The 20,124-nt window shown below is 36.9% G+C and overlaps 1 pseudogene; it reads right to left on the bottom strand.

Moving 5' to 3' along the window:
- LOC139742046 (uncharacterized) overlaps nt 1-20,124 on the bottom strand; it is a 54,407-nt pseudogene that overhangs the window by 10,715 nt on the left and 23,568 nt on the right.

Genomic DNA, 20,124 nt, shown 5'->3' with positions numbered 1-20,124 from the left:
CTATGGTTGCACAAAAAAAATTGCAACACAAAAGCAGAATATGTCTATTTGATGGGAAGCAGCAGATATGATATGAACACATCTAGCCAATTCTAAACAATGAACCTATATCATATTACAACAAACATTCACATTCATCAATGAACAACTGGGGTTGCATTTGTTATACATTCATTTTACTGCCTTGTCAGTATGAATGCAAATAGAAAACATTTACAACTGTTTTGTCATCATAAAAGATTCAAAAGTTGCCAAAATATGAGAGGTATCTGAATAGCATCAGGAGTCATCTGCATGTTAAGAATATGAAATAACGAGATATCAGAGAAGGGCATGACATTGGTTGGCCCAAAGTTTAGAAGGGATTTCAATCAGTCATATAAACAATCTACAGAGTTAAATAAACTATTTTGAACAGATATATCATAACGCCCGAAACACTTCCAGGCACAAGCATTTACTCAAAGGAAAAACACACCCAAAATAAAATGAGAATAAAGAGACAGTTAGCATTTCCATTTGACATCCTCTCCTGGATGTTTATTTAAAAAGCAACATACATACACACAGACTGACAAACGCACACATACAATCTGCACACTTTCAGGAAAAAAAAACAACAACAACCCAGATTGTGGCCTCGGACTTGCAAGGGTCATACAAGTTTGATGATTTTTTGCCCCCTGAATTCAGACCAGAGGGAGTCGGTTCGTCTACTTTACCTCATTTCCTGGACTGATCTGTTTTTCTCACGATCCCTTTCCATGTTTGTTTTAACTACTTCATCTCCAATGAAAAGGGGATACCTTTCCTGAATGTCACCAGCTGTATTATATTCAGCCTTCTTCAGGGCCAGTCAGTATTTAGGGACCATGATCGTTATCGATCAACTCCTCTTGAGATTAGACATTAAATAATATCATGTGTCCCACTCATGTGAGAAACATCCATCTACCCTAACAGGTTTCCTTGGAGGATGTATCATTGCAAACAAAGATTATGTGACTCTTGTTGCTAATAAGAATGTGACCTCACAAAGTATTTGACAGCAAAGATCATCCTCATGACAAACATACAAACACTCACACACACACACACACACACACACACACACACAGACTATTGTCTTTTCAAGGGACATCAATGTCTGAATGGTACATGCCTAATACCAGAGATTTTTCTGAAAAAAAAGGAAATACAATTGGTTTAATAGCTGAATGATTATTTGCTTGAGTGTAGCTGTCTGAACAAGTCACTTGTGTCTAAGCTTGGCTATCTCAGTCAACAACATCTACTCATGTTTGTCCTAACTTGCCTGTCTGAATGACTTTATGTCTAAACTTTGCTATTTGAACAGCTCTTGTGTTCTGGCATTGGCTATACGTGGAATACATCTTAGTCATGGTATACAATACTTCATCAATAAATAGCTAGAATAAGCCCTATATATTGAAAAATAATTCTTGTAACATACTACACTGTCAGACTTTAAATTCAGTAAGAGATTTCCTGGTTTATGAACTTTCATAAATCTTATCTTATCCACTTAAGAATATTTCATGCTGATGTCCAGCTAGTTATTGCCAGCTCCTATCACGTCTCTCCTATACACAGCAGAATACAGTATGCAGATATTGACATCCTGGCCAAAAAAAAATAAATAAATGAATAACAATAACAACAACAACAACAACGACAACAACAACAACTCACACACAGAGAAAAACACAGAAAAAACACAGCATGAATAAAAAAAAATCACCCCTTAAAATGTGTGTTTCTTAAACTCCATAAGCCTTTCATTTATGTTTGCCAATATATAAATTTGTAAATGCTAACTCATCTCTGACAAATGACCCCTAGCTGAGTATCACACAAAGCATGATATTTATATAATTTTTTACTCTCATTTACACTTACATTGATCTGATTGGAGATGAGACCAGCATGTCTCACAACACGGAGCAGAATGTGAGAACATAATATACAGTCAAACCTGCCTTAACAGCCACCTGTCCACAGTGGCCACTCTTTCATTTCCCTTAGGTGGTTGCTATAGCCATGTTAAGGACCCTGTTTACAGCATGCCACCTGTCTATAGCGGCTACTTTTTTCATCTCCCTTGGGTGGCCTCTATAGACAGTTTTCAATGTACATACTAACAACTTAAACGTTTTAAGTTCAAGCAAACTGCCATTGGTTTTTCTGCCAGCCTTAACAGTGGCACAAAAGCCAGGTTTCATTATATTTGGCTTACACTGATCTAATAGAGCCCATTATATCCCAAGATTCCTTCATACCTGCACCTAAAGTTATCTAGTAGAATAGGACTCTCAAATTAATCAGTACAACACAGAAGACAAGTGAAATGTAAGTATTTAATACTGCCATTCTCTCTAGTATTGTATCACAAAGAATAGAGGTTTCAAAGGATGGTGGGTGCTGAGAACTCTCTGAGTGGGCAGTGGGGGATGGAGCCTGTCATGGACCAGACATCACCCACACAGCTTCCAAACTTCTCTCTGAATAGAAGGGAGTGTGATGCATACAGAAATATGTCACAACCAGTTAGTTACAAATCTCTGGCAGATCCCAGATGCTAAAAGATAATGTTGTCATTAATTTCTGGTTTCTTCAGGCCACCACTGGCTTCAACATCCTAGCAGATCAAAGCAAACTCTGAAACCCATCACACATAAACACTCCTTACATGAAGCTAAATCCAACACATCTGCCAAATTTGAACAAGAACTACAGTGTACGATCTGCTCATTGTAATTTTAGTGAATAGTATTATTTGCCTTCCACTGCACACTGTGAAGGCTTTGCACTCAGCATCTCATATTTGCTATTACATTTAGCATTGGTGGAATACATGGAGAGTTTTGTGCACTTTATCTGATTAGAACATAGACCCATATCTGTTTCCTGTGTTTACTATCTATCATGGTTGGTTGTATATCACACACAAGCCAACTGAAGAACAAAGAATGGGAGTCTGAAGCAGATACCACGTTAAAATCGAATGAATTAGATGTGATTTTTTTTTCATATCTTAATTTTTGAGGTGTTGTTTGATGTTTAAATCAATTTTCATGAGGTGATGTCCTTTAACTATAGAGCCAATGCCATCTAAGTCATGACTTTGTGCATGAAATACTTTTGTGTATGTTTTTTTTTTCTGCATAAAACCTATCAATGTATCTAAATACATGTACATATTCAACTATAATTAATAGACTATCACAAAATCTGCCTTACATTTCTGGAATGCCTACTGGTGCAACTATCAAAAATTAAATTTGGTAAAATGTATGGCACTGCACTGCCACAACTCTGATGAAAAAAGGGAAAGGAGGATAACAGCATCACAGTTAACCTGTGAAGATTTGAGACAGTCATGCAAGGTTGTTCTCATCTAAATTGTCTTGATCCCAATGTCAGCCCCAGATGTCTGGTAGAGGCTCCCCCTTCACCCTGTCCTCAAATCAAGATCCCAGTGATAGTACCTTAACAATTGAAGGTTATGGTCAGGGGAGTTTCAAGTCAGCCTCTGTTATGAGGTGTAAAGCTCTTTAATTGGTATGAAAGGGGCAAAGCCCACCTAAGAGGTACCTGGAGTCCCTAGTTACCGTATCACTTCTCTCCCACATGCCATCCCCATTCCCTCTCCTTCATGTCCCTCACATGTAGCTCTAGAACATTCTGCAAATCAAACCTGACAAGCATCATATCCAATTTTGACAAGTCTGTTTCTGAGAACATTGAAGCAGGATGACAAAAAGAGATGAGAGGAGACGAACGGGGCAAAGAGGGCTCCCTTGCCAATTACTTCCCTTCTTCATCTCTTACCATCATCTGAAAGAATTTTTTTGATGCTGCTTGACATGCATCAATACTTATTTTGGCTCAACACAAGCAACTCCTTTTACTGTGAGCACAATGTTCCGTTTCTTTAAGTCTAATATACCAAAGTCCAATTCTATTATCATCTGTTGTAGGTGATCTTATATGTTTCATATGAATAACATTACACATACATTTGTACTACTAACAGAAAAGCAATGGCTTGAGTAATCATAATAAATGGTGTATACATGTTTTCTTTTTTTCTTTTGCTTTCATTCTTTCTCTCTCTCTCTCTCTCTCTCTCTCTCTCTCTCTCTGTGAAGAAATATAGCATACTTTTGAATAAAATCTACTAAAAGTGTAGCAGATAAAGCACACCAGAAGTGTGACACAATAGCCTACAATGTTTGGAACACAAAAGGCAACATTACCAAACACTCTGGGAACCTACAGGAGCCAGCTATACACACACCTCCATTACAAGTTTAAATTAAAGGAAATCAAAACCCATATATAAATGTGGATTGATTGAAAGCAGCAATATTAGTAGGACACATCAGTGAAAGATTGAGGAAAATCAGGCGATCAGTTCAAAAGTTAGTGTTGTCATCGCTGAATAAGAAGATTACTGCAGTTCATGACAATATGTATAGACAACAATATAAGAAAACATAAGGAAACTTCAATATATTTTTTATTTTTTTAGCATACAATAAAAGAGTTCTTGATTTAGCTCTTTCAGAAAGCAGGGGAAATAATATTACTATAACATATGTCATTAACAAGTTGATGGAATGTGTACTTTTCAAGAAAAATACATTTTTTAAAACTCTTCTTATATTTTCTTCACAATGCTGTCAATACATCAAATATCACATTTTAAGGCAATGAAATATAAAGAGGAAAAAGGTAAAGAAAAGGGGTAAAGGAGAGAAGGATGGACAAACGCACATTTACTTTTTTGGTTGCTTGTTTTTCTGTATAAGTCACATTTATATGTCAGACATGATACTCTCATCTGACGTAGCTCTCTCTTCCCTACTGAGTCCCATCTGTTTCTCATATTTAGTGTTCCGACACAATGCTACTCAGCAAGCTTCATAGACCTTGGCTTTCATTTTAGTTTCTAGTTTTCTCTGAAAGCAGTGAGGCCCCTTTGTGACATCATAAAAACCAGGGCATGCAACAAATCTGGAAGCAAACAAAGTTCAAAGCATTGTTTTCCTCCTATGGCTGTGTCAGGCCCCAGCAGCTCTAAAAAGAGTTGAAAACATAATGATCATAAATCATAATATTTCTTGACAGTTTGATAAAGGAAGACTTATCATCAACACTGTTTTTATATGACTGGTTCCATACTTGGCGCTATTTCCAGTTTTATTTCGTAGTTCATGAACATGAAATGAATGCATTCAAATATATTAGTAACAAGACTCCAAAGACATTATCTACACAGCAAATATGAAGCTTCTTGCGAGGTAATAAATCAGTAATTTCTACTAAATTCAAGCATGCAGTGACCAACATGTGATTTAAACAACAAGAAAAGAATGACAATTTGCTTGAAACAAATCTTTCGATGTTTGACAAAGGACAAGTAAAACAAGAAAACATTGTCATTTTCAAGACTCATTTGAAATTTGTCTTTTTTTCATATCCGACATCCCTGCATTACCCAAAGCTAACATAAATACTTAATGTATACAAGCTTATCAAATAATTCCTCATTTCTCACAATGGATATACAGAAGTTTGAGAAATAAGGTGTATTTATCAACTCACTTCTGGCATAGAATTAAGGTTTCCAAACAACTCTCAGGGAAATTTGTGCAGCTGATAAACACAATAGGTTCACTATGCATCTCAATGTTACGAGTTATTATATTTTCATGTCAAGATTAAATTCCTTAAGATCTGGTTTTATCTACATCTCAAATAATTTCGATTATAAAATCTTGATAAAAGAATTTCACAGTCCAATTAAACACAAACAAAATAATTAACTTAAAACATATTTTGATTATCACACAACAGAGAAAAAAAATAATGCTGGCATCAAGAAAAAAGATATTGTATGCTAAAGGAATATAATATAAATCTTAACTTAAGCAAGTTAATCTATTAATATTTTAATGTGAAACTAACAGGATCTGGATGAGAATTTGTGGCTGGAGTGCTGAGGAATTGCAGCTCAGATTGGAGTTACAGGTCTCTGTCAGGCCATAATCCATGCCTAAGCTCTGCCAGACTTGGCTCACGTCCTGTGGTGGAGGTTGATGAAGAGGCATGCTGGGAGACTAATTGTTGGCCAACCACATTCTGATCTCGTCTATCCGTCAACCAACTTTGGAAAGCAAGGAAGAGAATCTTAAGCCCAAATGTTGCAGAGATACCAATACATTGCCAAATGAGTAAGTCATATTTGTCTCCACCCTTTTCTCTAGGTGACTGTCAGACATGTGGTTGTTGAGTGTGCTTGGATCATCGAAGGTCCATAGCCCAATCAGACTGGTAACTGTTTTACCACAATAGGCCCCTGGTGATGCTGTCAGGGCTATGCTAGCTAGTGTGGTTGATGCCACTTTCTTTCCATGCCAATGCTGTGGTTTTCAGACATGCCCAGGGTGTTGCACCTCACACAAGATGCTGACTCCTGTCAGTGTGTGGGAGGCAGGTGGCATTAATAGCAGGCCAGCAGGGTAGGGAACACTCTTTTCTCTTTTGTCAACCAGTTCTTGCAAGTCATGGGGTGGCTGATCAACAGTCAATTCAAATACCATTCCAGTCTCTAGCTGTCTGTAAGAGGCAACATTCATCCTACCAGCAGGCAGGTGCTGGTCAGATTCATCACATTAGCTTGTTTCTATGTAATACATGCTGTTCCCAAGAAATTCATGAGACCAAGCTATAGATTCATTTTGTCAAGAATCAATACAATATTTAAGTCGTGAAACAAATAAATAACTTCAATGCTGATAGTTTCAATAAGAATAAGGTATACCTACTTAAACAAGAAATCCTATCAGATATATCATGATTTCAGCTCATAACCACACTGTGAAAACACAATATATACTTCATGGAGATTTACTTTTCGAAAATTTCATGAGTCAACTGATAATTGCCAAATCAACAACTTGAGAAAAACACTGTTTCATGCAACAAAAATGAAATGTTTATTATGAATAAGGGAAATCATTCCTTTTTATCTCAAAGATGGAAGATACTTAGTATTAATGTCTTCACTGTGGCTATTGAAAACAAATTCAATAACTTACAAAATTTACGCAATTGCTTTTTCCTGAATGATATCATTCATGTAGTATTCAAATCTATCATTTATTCTTGATGGTCACTGAACAGTAGCTGGTTAGCTTTAGAGAATAATTGGGAGTCAAAATACACATCTCCCTCCTACACTCACAGAATACATTCAAGCCAACACGAGTTAAGCATTGCCAAGTGCTAAGGATGGGGAAATGTTTGTAATATGCAAATACTCTCCAAACATTTTTCAAAAATTTTAAAATTTCAAACTCACGACCTTTCAAAAAAAAATTAAAAAGAGCTTTTGAATTCTTACATAGTGTCATCCTATAAATACATACCTATACAACTGACAATTTGTCCTAATTTCAAAGAGTAGCCTGCCTATCTATAGTGGTTTCGGGTTGGCAAAGAAACCGATAGCAAGGCTTTTGGTAACGAGAAGGTATACATAATATGTGACTGTGCATCACAAAACGAACAAAAAGTCGCACGCACTGATTTTGTGTGAGAGCGGAAAATAGGTGAAATAGGTCAACCTAGCCAATCTTGACTTTTTCATATTTTCTGAAAGAGCAAGTCTTCTTCTACATCATACCAAAGTTTGGTATCATAAAACAAAAAGAAAATTTGGTTATCAGCAGTTTTTCTCAGTGGAACACTTTTTAGTGGAATAGTGTGATAAGGTGTTTCTGAAAGAGTCCTCTTTTCATTTGTTAAAAACCCTGTCCATGCCCATCACTTTTAACTCCAATAACTTTAGAAGGGATAACGCTAATGCTTTAAAAGATGACATTTATCATCAACAGAATGTGTTAATGAGGCATGCACAATTTCAGCTTAATGTGGTCATCCCTTAATTGTTATTGCTCTGGTGTTTATCATCCTGTTATTTGTTCCATTCATCGCACAGTTAGCGCAGCTTGATAGAGATTAAACGCTTGAATAGACCCTGTTCTTCAGAGCGTCTTTTCTCAATTCACACTTATCCAGGGTGTGTACTTTCTTTCCAATATTTAGATAGGTTAGGAGAGTCCATTTGGATTGAATTATATATCATTTTAAAGCTTAGAGTCTGCTCTTTCAGAATCTGACCTTAACTAAAAAAATCCATGTCTGGCAATTTTTTGTTCATTTTGTGGTGCAGGGTCACATATAAGAAACTTGTACCAAGACATGAGCTTTCACTGCTGGAATGACATCTAAAGCCCATTTGATCTTTATCAATATATGTGTTTACTGTCCATGAACTGTCTCCATGAACAACAGTGTTCAACTCACTGATGGAGCCACCCTGTGAAAACAAGACTAAACGATTAATTAATCAACAAAATCTGATGAGATTGACCTTGTTCAAGACTTTCACTTGCAAGAAGAGTTGGTTTAACCCCTGCTATGACACTTTCATGTGTATATGTATGCATACCTTGGAATGGTAAGTTTGAAAAATAAAAGGACAAGAATCTTCTTGATATTACTGTATTGTGCATGGTATACTGCAGGTGAACATGAGCCAAATGTTTTGACACATGTACCTCCATCTTACTATGTCGAATAACAGTGAGAAAAATATTAAGAGTTATCTACATCTCATGTTAAATAACACCTGGCAACAGAAAAATATGAAAACAAAGAGTTGAAGAAGTATGATAAACATATCTGTCATATACTCTTTTTGTTCTTTTTGACAGACAGTACCATTTTCCTGGTATACTTTCATTTGTTTTGAGGCTACCATCCTAGTCAATCTTTGCATCATATGATGGCCTACTCCAGCATTTGTTTCTTTAGTGCTGCATTGGTAAGATGCTATGAATTGTGATATAGAAGAAGTTGTCAGATGAAGTTACAAATCCTGAGTTCAGATGATACTCACTTTATAGCTGTGTTTAATCATACAATCAATCTGTGTGATTTCACTGTTATGTTTGTATTCACATTTTGTGAAGAAAAAAAAATGCAATGATAAAGCAAACAAATTTATAGCCATGTAACTTTCAGATCACAGCATGATCACAGCACGAGTATCAAGAGTCACAAGACAACAATAATTGATTTAATGACATTATGCTAATAATGTCAATAATTAAAGTATTTAATAGCAATTATAAGGCTGTAAATAATATTGTTGAATCTAAACCAGGAAAGCTTTTCACACCATCATCCAATATTTGCTGTCAATTTCATTGTCTATGGTACCCATTTGTACCTCTGTGTTCAACAGGGACATGGCAAGTAAATATATCATGCATGGATACAATTCAAGGGAGAATCTGATGTACCTTGGATCTCTTGCTACTAGTCTAGGATTCTATCTAATGCACTATAATATTTCCATTGAATTCAACACAAAGACACACACACACACACACACACACACACACACACACACACACACACACACAAACACTAACAAGAAACCAATGTGAAAAATCCACTGAAAAGTTAGAGAAAAATACTGATGACTTGCGTAAATGGTTGCTAATCCCTTCTTCAAAATCATAAACAATCAAATCTATCTGCAATGACCACTCAAAGGAAACTTAAATGTGGTAGTTTAAAAGACAGAAATGTGGTAGTTAGACAGATGGGTATTACAGAGAAGTTCAAGGTTAAAGGTATCATATAGTTTTGGTTGAGACCTAATTTCAGCTTTTTAACATTTTTGGGTGAGATAATGAGAAACCTCCTATGAAATATGAAAGAGCATATAATTCCATGAGGAATTCAACGTTTATTTGATGAAAATTGGTTTTTAAATGGCTGAGATATCCAAAACAGAGCGATTCTAATAAGTGTGGGACCCACACTTTATTACGATCGCTTTGTTTTACTTTGTTTTTGGATATTTCAGTCATTCCAAACCCTGTTTTCATCAAATAAACTTTGAATTCCTCTGAAAACGGTATGCTCTGTACTATTTCATAAGTGTTTTCTTGGTATAGCGCAAAAAGTTAAGTGCCTGATTCTCATCTCCACCAATACTGCACCATCCCTTTAAGTCATCGTGATAGATATTTTCAATGTCCCATATAATTACATGTACCAAGATACCATTTATCGATGGTGGCTTTACGAACTGGATGTTTGATGTTATGAATGTTCAAATTTTGGTCAATTTTTCAAATTTCACTCTTTCCCAATCTTTAAATGTCCATATCAAACTTTATCCATCACAAAAGTAACAGATCATGAAAATCACAAAAACACATAATGGCAGTAGTGGCAAATGTTTTAAAAAAGCACAAATATTGCTATTTGCCATTTTTTTGTGGCAATATGAGGTGGCAAATGTGCCTATTCGCCCTTCGTAAAAACCTGTTACGTTAACACTTACACACAGCTCCATATGAATACCGGTCTGGCAAATCTGGTGCTTTCACAAATATTTGTGGAAGGGATGGAGACTGGAGGAACTCACAATCTTGTGTTACATTTTGTCACCTTAATTCATTCCATGTAAGAAGTGAGTTCATATGATATTACCATAATCTGTTCATTGTGATGAGGTGAACTATGTTACGTATTTCCTGTGAACACCAATATATGTATTATGCGCAACATTCATGGGCGAATGATGCATTCTTCGTTTTATGTAGTGCTCTCTTTAGTGCTCAATATATGTACAACGCGGAAACATGTGGCTTTACGAATCGACGAATGGCTTTTGTATCAGTACCAGAGAGCAGAATATTCCACTTTCATCACTCTCATAAAATAAACATCACTGGATGAATGTAAGACATATTATTTCATGTTTAACAAAGTCATGAATTTTTAAATGCAGTTATCTCATAATTGCATTTCTGCGCAAAATTTTACATTCGCCAATTCATAATGTCAGCGATGACACAATGTTATCTACCAATTGCCTTGCTCTTTCAAACAATCACCAGTTGGTTTGATGAGCTGAAGACAAGTTTTAGCAGCATTTGTTGGCCGGTCACTCAGACACTGTGCTCCACTGGGCAAAAGTTGTGCATACTTTTTCTTCATCCAGCATGAAATCTAATTTGTGGTTGCTGGTCATGTTACAAAAGTGGTTGCCATGCACAGGTTCTCAACTACATGTTTCTTTCTGCTGAATTTCCATGTGGTCACACTGGGCAGACGGTAGTCACAGACAGCTTTTAGAACAGGTTCTATTCTATATAATATCACATGGGCACTGGCAAAAGTAGCTATGTGATATTGTATAATTTTAAAAGCTCACTGACATGAACATTGGAAATATTTAAGAAAGGATGGATATACAAGGAGATAGACATGATCAATGTTTTCATGACATTTGCTCCTGTGACAATTGCTCCCATGAAATATCTGCACACAAAGCCAAACATAAATTCTACCCACAAAAATAACCCTAACTCTAATCCTAATCCTCACATCAAACTAAACTTAAAACCCTATGACAACCCTTACACTAACCCTAAGTCCTTGGAAAAAATAAGACAGCATCAGAAATTGTTACAGAAGCAAATGTCGTGTCACTAGGATCAACAGAAGGAATAAGGAAATACAAAAAAATACATATATACAAGCTGACATGCACAGAAACTGTATAAAGACATCACTGATGATAAATACAGGGAATTAAAGACATATGAGATTGAAAAGATGAGAAGGGAAGAATTTAGAATGGTTGATTAAGGATAATATTGACCCATTGAGGACGAGTCCCAAGTAAACTCAGGCAAGTGTCTATGGGAAATGAGTGTTGAAGCAAAATCACACTGTCCTCAATGGGTTAAAGATTACTGAAAAATGCTGTATTTTAAGAGCAAATAGAGAGGCTGGAATGAATGTATAAAGACATAAGAGATCTTATGAATGTCTTCAGTACAAAATATCTAATAGTCAACAGAGAAACAGGAAATAAAGGGAAAGATTTTGGGGAAAATGGCTGATTAAAAAATATCAGTATAAGACAGAAAAGGAAGGAAAAAAACTGCAAAGGAGAAAATGACAAGAGAAAGTTACATAGAGTCATATTAAAGATACTGAAAAGAGAATAGCAGGAGAGCTACACCAGAAAGAAAAAAAAATGAGCAAAATTAGAAACAGCAGATTCAATGAAATAAAAAGAAAGATATAAGGAAAATAATATCAACAGATTATAGCAGACAAACCAAGAAGGAGACATCTATCTATCTCTCTCTCTCTCTCTCTCTCTTTCTCTCTCTCTCCAGCTCCTACAGGATCACTTGGGAAAGAAGCAAAAACAAGGTGGAGAGCAATTAAAAATAAAATTCGTAAAAACTCACTGTGGTGCTTGGAGGATGATGTTGATGGATGCTGACTGGTCCTCTCCTATCTTGTCCAAGGAAGACAACCTGTCCTGTTACTCCACTGAACGATGTGTTACTCAGATGTTTCATGTACGCACTGCGGCACACAATAGAGCATAGAGGCCAAGTTATGCTCTGAGTGAAGATGTTTTATCACCTTAACCAACTACTTCCTGAACACTCTGAATGACGTACTTTCAACACAAGGGTTCTGAAGTCTCAGCTTTGATTGGTTAAGAGCTTTATGCAGGTGACATGAAAGTTTATACTTGTTTTTGACGGTACATGTAACTACTTCTAAACACTTGCAGAATTTTTTAAAAAGGCCATTCTCATATCAAAGAAAAACAAGGAACTTGACAGTACCAGGCAAATCTTCCTGTACCTAAATCAGAGGGGGAATTTATGCTCAAACTTGAATTTCTTGGTCAATAATTACCATGAAAGTAATTCACTGTGCCTTTGTCTACACTAGAAGCTTCACACTCAATGTACACACATATACAAAGTGAATTTCATATATTCTGTCACTTTGTGGAATCAATGTCATGGTGAAATTGAGCACAGGAAAGACAGACCACTGGTTTTTCCTCTTTGATTTCATTGTTTATTTCTCAGGAATCAAAAACATATTCATTTTAGGAACAAATATCATAAAAAATAAACTATGACGTTGATATCCCACAACTCCACTACATCTTCAATGCTTTTCCTTTCTGTTTTCACAAATCAAATGAGAATACATGTTTTTCTATGTTTCTTTCTATCACATTTTAGTTCAAAATTATTCTGGTTTTGTTGTTGTTGTTGTTGTTGTTTTTTAACTTGCTCTTATTTACTCTCTCCTTACTACTTTTTTCCTGTCTCCCTCAAATCTGGGTTGATAGTAAAAGTTTCTCATTAAAATTAAGCCTTTAACTATGAAAATTCTCTTTTCCTGGATCAAGAATAGAATACCACAGCATAGGCTTAAACTTACAAGACATAATGATTCAAATCTCATCAAATTCTCTTCCTCTGCATAAAAAAATGCATGATGCACAGCCAGAGGACATGATTTATGTTGCATCACATCGTATTATGCTGTATTGAGATTCTTTCTCTTCGGCAGTATATCCATTACAAGGGATCACACTGAATCAAAATCACTTTGTTGAATACTGCATAGGAAAGAAGGGTTCTACACATATCTCCTCCTTCTTCATCCACCCTTACTGAGACTACTAGCTGCCCTAGTGTAAGGTAGTGACTATTGTCCGTGCTAAAATCCAGCCAGCCTGTGCCAAGCAGACCTCATGATGAGGGAGTCACTGAGTCGCAACACTCACACCCCCCTGGGATCCCCAGGGGGATGGGGATGATAGATGGGGGGGGGGATAACTTGGCCCCATTATGTTGAAACATCATGAAGCCTGGAGAGAACGGGTGCCATGTGTTCACCAAATTCAAGGTTACATCCGCCCATCAAATAACATGCTAAGTGGGTTAGAGCAACTGCAAGGGGAAGGCTCATGTTACATAATGCAGTCTTTCCTCTCAGCTCGTGCAAGGAGTGACAGATTGATCTTTTATCCTCCTCAGCTACAACACCACTAGACAGAGACCAAGCTTCCAAGGACAGGCTGCCATCCTGGCACATCTCTGATTCTGTGTAATTATGAAGAATGAGTTGCAGTCCTCAGGGAATCTGTGAGGCTATATGATACAGATTCACTCCCAATGCACTTCCCTACTTAGAAAGATCTCCTTTGCTACACCTGACACTCTGTTACACCTGACACGTTCAGTGCAGAATTAGAGAATCTACTGTCATTATAGCATCATGCATTCAAAAGGAAAGATATACTTAGAATGTAGCAATAATACATTCTTTAGAATCTGTTTCATGCATTTTATGGACTGTCCCACTTACAATATCAGTGGTTGGGGTGGTGTGTGGTGAGGCATGATGAAATCTTACCTCACTGTCTGCTGAGATGACAGTGTATCCAGGGCTGCTGCATCATGTCTCAGAAGTCTATCCAAAGCAAAGGCATAGGCCCAGACAGTATCATAGGCATAGGCTGCATGGGTGGCTGGTTGCTTGCCCTAGTAGTATAGACCAGAAATCATGTTTGATGTCATTTTGAGTGATTTAAAGGAGACTGTTGAGTTCCTACCTGCACAATTTTATGATCAGCTTGTCATATAATAATATTAATGAATATTGCTACTATTATGACATCATACATGATTTTAAGCTTTCTACCTCCTTATAATCGACCATTGAAAACTATTCATGATAGCTGATTGTGCATCTTATTACACACAGCTTTTACCAAGAGATCCTATGAACTTAATAGTGCATGAACCAAAAACTTTCCTTTCTTGTGGACAATTATCACTCTGAGGCATGTTATGAAACAGGCTGTTTACTCTAAGCTCTGCTTAGTCTTCATAAATATAGTAGGCATAGTATTTACCAGCACAGCTAAAGACCAAATTAATCCAAAACATTTTTGTTTTGTCTCAGTATCAGCTAATTACTTTCTAAAAAGTTCACTTCCATGGATGTCAGATGGCTAACAAATGTGCAGAGCTACCTAAGTCCGTATAGATGACACTATCCTTATTCATGTAAAATGCAGATAAAAAAGAGACTACAAGATAGTAATAATCATGTCAGCAGCACAGTTTGATTAATTCTTCATTCCATAGCCACCACCTCCCTATCTGTTCCTTGTTTCTTATCTCTCACCTCTTTCTCAATAAGAGAGTTATATTGGGTAATCCATTGTTCCACTGTCAGTCCTCCAGGCACCTGCTCATCCCAGCTGGCGATGTATGCTCGAGACAGACTGATGTAGCCTCTAATGGCTTCCACCATCTCAGCAGTGGAGCAGGTGATGTTGTATGAGGAGGATGGTGTAGTGGTATAAGGGAAGGAGTAGGAGGAGGAAGAGGAAGCTGCAAGCTTGTTGTGGTAGTCTGTGTCCCACCAGCCATCCTCATACCAATCTGGCAAGAACCACTGATAGCCTTGTGTTCCAGTCACACCCTAATCAAAACAAAATGAGTCAGTTGTGGTTAATAAACCACAGCAAATAAGTTTCTTAATACATGGATAAACACCAATAGAACAGACTCCTGGGTTTTGTAGAGTTTTGCAGCAAAGGGTCATGTATTGTATAGATTAGCTGTGCAAAGGCAGGCATATTATGTTATCATACTTGTTTCACATTTGGAACCAACAATTTTGAGATGGCTGTTTCAGATTTTCTAGGGATGACTAGGGTCTATGGGCTAGGGAAAGTTTATCTAGGAAAAGTCTATCATTTTTTCAACTTGATTAAATCAAAGCTTTTATCACTGATATTAGATGGTTTAAACAGAGCTATATCTGCAATGTGTAAGAAGCCGAAAGTTCATATGTGAGAACTGTCTTTGGTGCTTAATTTTGATATGAGAAAATAATTTTGTTTGCTTGAGTTCCAGAGGGCAAATCCCTGTATTCTTATAAACTCAATTAAGCAGGGTATCTGCGGCCTCCATTGATCTGTACACCAGTTTTCCCCCAACCACCATCTATAAACTGCATACATCTCACCTGCTTGTAAGCTTCACACAGTAGAACCCGTGCCTCACTCTCTGGAAAGAGTCCTACAAGGATACGGGCATTCCTGGACAGAATCTCTCCCATGTACGACTGGGCCACATGCTCTTCCCCGACATCCTCTCCGATGCGGATGTTCATGACGACGTCGATGCCCCCGGCTGCCATAACCTCCTGCATGTTGAAAGCAATCTCCAAACTGACCTTGTCACCTGCAGAGAGCATTGCATAGCGCCCCCATCCAAAGTTTTGAAATAGTTTCACCATGGCATAGCTGTAGAAACAAAAAATATGGTTGAATTGGTACAGATGCAGCCTTAGCCATAAAACCAATCATTGAATCTTTAACCCTTTCATTACCACATGTATTCTTTTTTATGTCTCTTGAGATTCAAATGATTTTACATTCTGCCCATATGTACAAACTAAAATCACAATAACATGCTTATTCATAAAGGAAAAATTCATATTTGTGCCGCAAGTGAAAAGATAAACTTAATAAGACCAATGTTTCCTACATGTGTGTTTATATAATATATGAATGTTCAAAGGAAAGAATGAAAAAAGACATTAGTTGATAACATACTCAATTCATATCTTGCTGTAGACATCAATGACAAAGCCTCAATGATAATTCCTTTCACAGTTGTGTCAAGACAAATTCACAAACAACTAATCGTATCTAAATGTACACTAATTAAGCTCCAGTTAATCGTGACAAATACTTTGGATATCATCATGGTTTGTACCAACAGTCATTTTAGTTGATAAAGCATCTTATCAGTTAGCATGCAACTTGCATGAGTGAAGAACTTTTCAGCCTTCACAAACACTATCCTTAACCCACTGCAGTACATTGTCTTGCCATCACTGAACAACATGGAATATTTTTCTTTTGATTTTCATTAGATCTGCCCTAAATTCACTACAGGCAATTGACTTAGCTTGGCTTATAGTTTTAGCCAATTGAACAAATAAAAAAAAAAAATAGAGAGAGACTTTGTGCTGTTATCTAAACATTGTACCATATCCCTCACCTAACTTTTGAACATGTAAGCCACAATCTCAAGTGTCTTCAGTTCTACCCATGGTTGCAGCAAGAAAATTAATGAGGGCAAACATTTCTGTATATCTTGCACAACAGTTCTACTGTATGCATGATTATGTTCTACTTATAGATCTAAAATCTAATTTCATATCATTTTGTTTATCCAGTTTCCAACAAATAACATTGGTATCATACATCTGAAGATCAAACTTGAGTAAAAAGAATATGAAAATCCCATTTATACAGATTGAACTTGACAAAATAATTAAAGTTACAGGATCTACACTTAAATCAGTCTAAAATATGTCATTTTTAATGCTATTTCAATATGGTAAAAAAAGAAGCCCACCATCAGACTTAGGGATAACTTATATATAGTGTGACCATACAGCATAAAACAATGCATAATATATATATCCACAATAAGAGAACATATTGACAATGTGAAGGAATACTAGAGCTTAAGATAAAAGAAGTGCATATATATAGCAACAACAAACAATAAATTCAATGAAGAGGAACATAACTATTTGCAGTATCATAGATCATGTAACACTAAATTGTATCAAAATTAATGAACTGAATACAAAGAAATTTAAAAAAATCATATTTGAATGAATGACCAAATTTCACATTACAAATTAAAACACTGTGTGGAGGAATCTACAGGAAAGATGCTTATGAGGGTAGGTACGTCCCAGAAAAAGAAGTCAACACACACACACACACACACACACACACACACACACACACACATACCTGGACATGCAGGCATTCAGACATTAACACATAAGAGAGATGAAAGAAAAAGAACACAGACAAGACCATCCTAAAGATAGCAGCAAAGAGAAAATAATGTGGGTATTTGAGAGAACAGAAAACATTGAACACTAGGAATTAAAGAAGAGACCTCATGGACTTGTTTAATAACCACACCAAGCAGTTATCAATGGTACTGATTTTGAATAATTTATTGATTTATGCTGCCACCAGAGCACAGTTAAAATAGTTCAAATATCTGAAGTGTAAAGACACTGGAGGTGTTATTAAAGTACTAAAATTTGATGAATGTGAAAACAATACTGGTCCCAGGCCCAGATGCCCCAGTTGGAATTTGCAAAAACAAAGCTTCATCACCTTGTCTCTAAAGTTTTGAGAAATACCCACATGATGATTACCTGTGGCAGGTACACTGACATACATGTAGAAATGTGATGATTCAAAAAGCAAACAGATCAAAATCACCGTGAAACCACAAAAGAGGAGAAAATTTCATCAGGGTAGCCCACTTTTATCTATGCCAAAGGGTGTCATGTTTCAATCCCTGTAGGGAGGTGCCTAGTGGGGAGCAGATGAAGACGGTACTGTAGTGACTAAAGAGAAGGGGGAAATTTTTGAGCATGTGTGAGGGAGAGAAAAAGAGGGGTGGGAGAAAAAGAAAAAAAGGAAAGAGACATGCACCTATATACAGTTCACGACATAAGATAAGTGATAGGCCAACAAACAAACCAGAAACCTTCAGGTAGATCAAGAAAACCAGCTATGACTGTGGAACATTTCAAATGTAAGATATGGAAAGTATACATCTGAGGAGCAAGCATAGGAAAGACAAACAAACTATAGATATGAAAAGAAAAAGGCTAAAACACCTACTCTCCCTTAAAATATAACATTAAAAAATGACATGAGTTCCCTTAATATTGAATATTTACATGTGCACACATATCGAAACTTGACATGGACAGAATATGAAAACAATGGGAAAGACAAGGAAATGGGGGGGGGTAGTTAAGAGCACATTAGATACAGGGTGAGTATATGAGAAATTGTGAGCAAAAGAGTTTACATTGATATATCCACAATAATTCAACACAGATACACTGATGACATAAAGTGCTTTGGGAAGGAACTAAATCAAGCATGGAAATAAATGACAAGAAGAAAAAATACAAATTGACAGAATAATTTTTACTTTAGAGAGGGAAGGAAACATAGTATGTATTAGATTGTAGAAGAGAGAGAGATAGAGATAGAGAAAGAAGACAACTAGGATGAGATAGAGGAAGAGAGATCTAAGGAATGAGACATAAGAAGTGATGACATACAGTCAAGCCTCTCTCTGCTCCACTCATAGCAAGCAGCTCAAGATCTGGAAAGTTTCAGGTTGCAAAGAGGGAAACACTCACTTCCTGAGAGGGGTGGGGCAGGTAGAATGTCAGCCTTGTCATGGGAGGGTTCAGGCTGGCATGACAGGTTCCTATCCAATGATGTCAAGCCTTTCAGACGACTACTACCTGTTCCTATCAACTCATCCACACCTCCAAATCAAACCAAGTCTGCCAGCTTTGTATTGCCATGGCAATCAAATTGTTTCAAGAGCAGTAAGTCAAGTGTTTCTAATCATCGTCATTAGAGTAATCACTTATCATTTCCATAATCACCTAGATTTTTTTTTAAATGTACAATCATAAATGCTAGTCTCTATGGCAGTAGCCTTTTGTCAAGGCCCTCTCGCTGTAATGGTTGAGTGAAGCGAGCCCAGCCGAGCATGAGGGCCTTTTGAGATCTGTTTCACACACTGTTATTAATGACACGTGAACCCTACTGAATATTCATATCAATGGGTTCCGGTCGACCAATGAAACGGCGCGCTCCCCACATCCTCCACCTTGGTGTTGTCATGCTTATTTGAATGCATCACTGACCACCCGTGGAGGTCTCAAATCGGGTTCAAGCAGACAGACACGGTGATTGGTCGACTTTTGCTGCCAAACTCGGGGAGCAAAAGTCAGTAATTCAAAGGGTTAACAAAAGGATGCGAAGAAAATCTCAAAAGGCCCTCGAGCTACCCCACTCAGTTGGGCTCTCTTCACCATACAGCGAGAGGGCCTTGACAAAAGGCTACTATGGCAGTTGAGGACACACACAGTCTTTGTTTATTTTCAATATCCCACAGCCAACAATTAATGTTGTATTGCCTGTGGCTACGGTAAGACAACATGGCAAAGCAGCTGCCCTCTCTGGTACCCTTTGTATGCGTGGCATTTAGCAGTGTCTAAATGCAAAACCTTACCCTATGG

This window comes from Diadema antillarum, unplaced genomic scaffold (assembly GCF_040938485.1).
Source record: "Diadema antillarum isolate AM-2024a unplaced genomic scaffold, OU_Dant_1.0 seq00000975_RagTag, whole genome shotgun sequence".
NCBI classification, from domain to species: domain Eukaryota; kingdom Metazoa; phylum Echinodermata; class Echinoidea; order Diadematoida; family Diadematidae; genus Diadema; species Diadema antillarum.
This window is presented reverse-complemented; position numbering and strand designations above follow the sequence as displayed.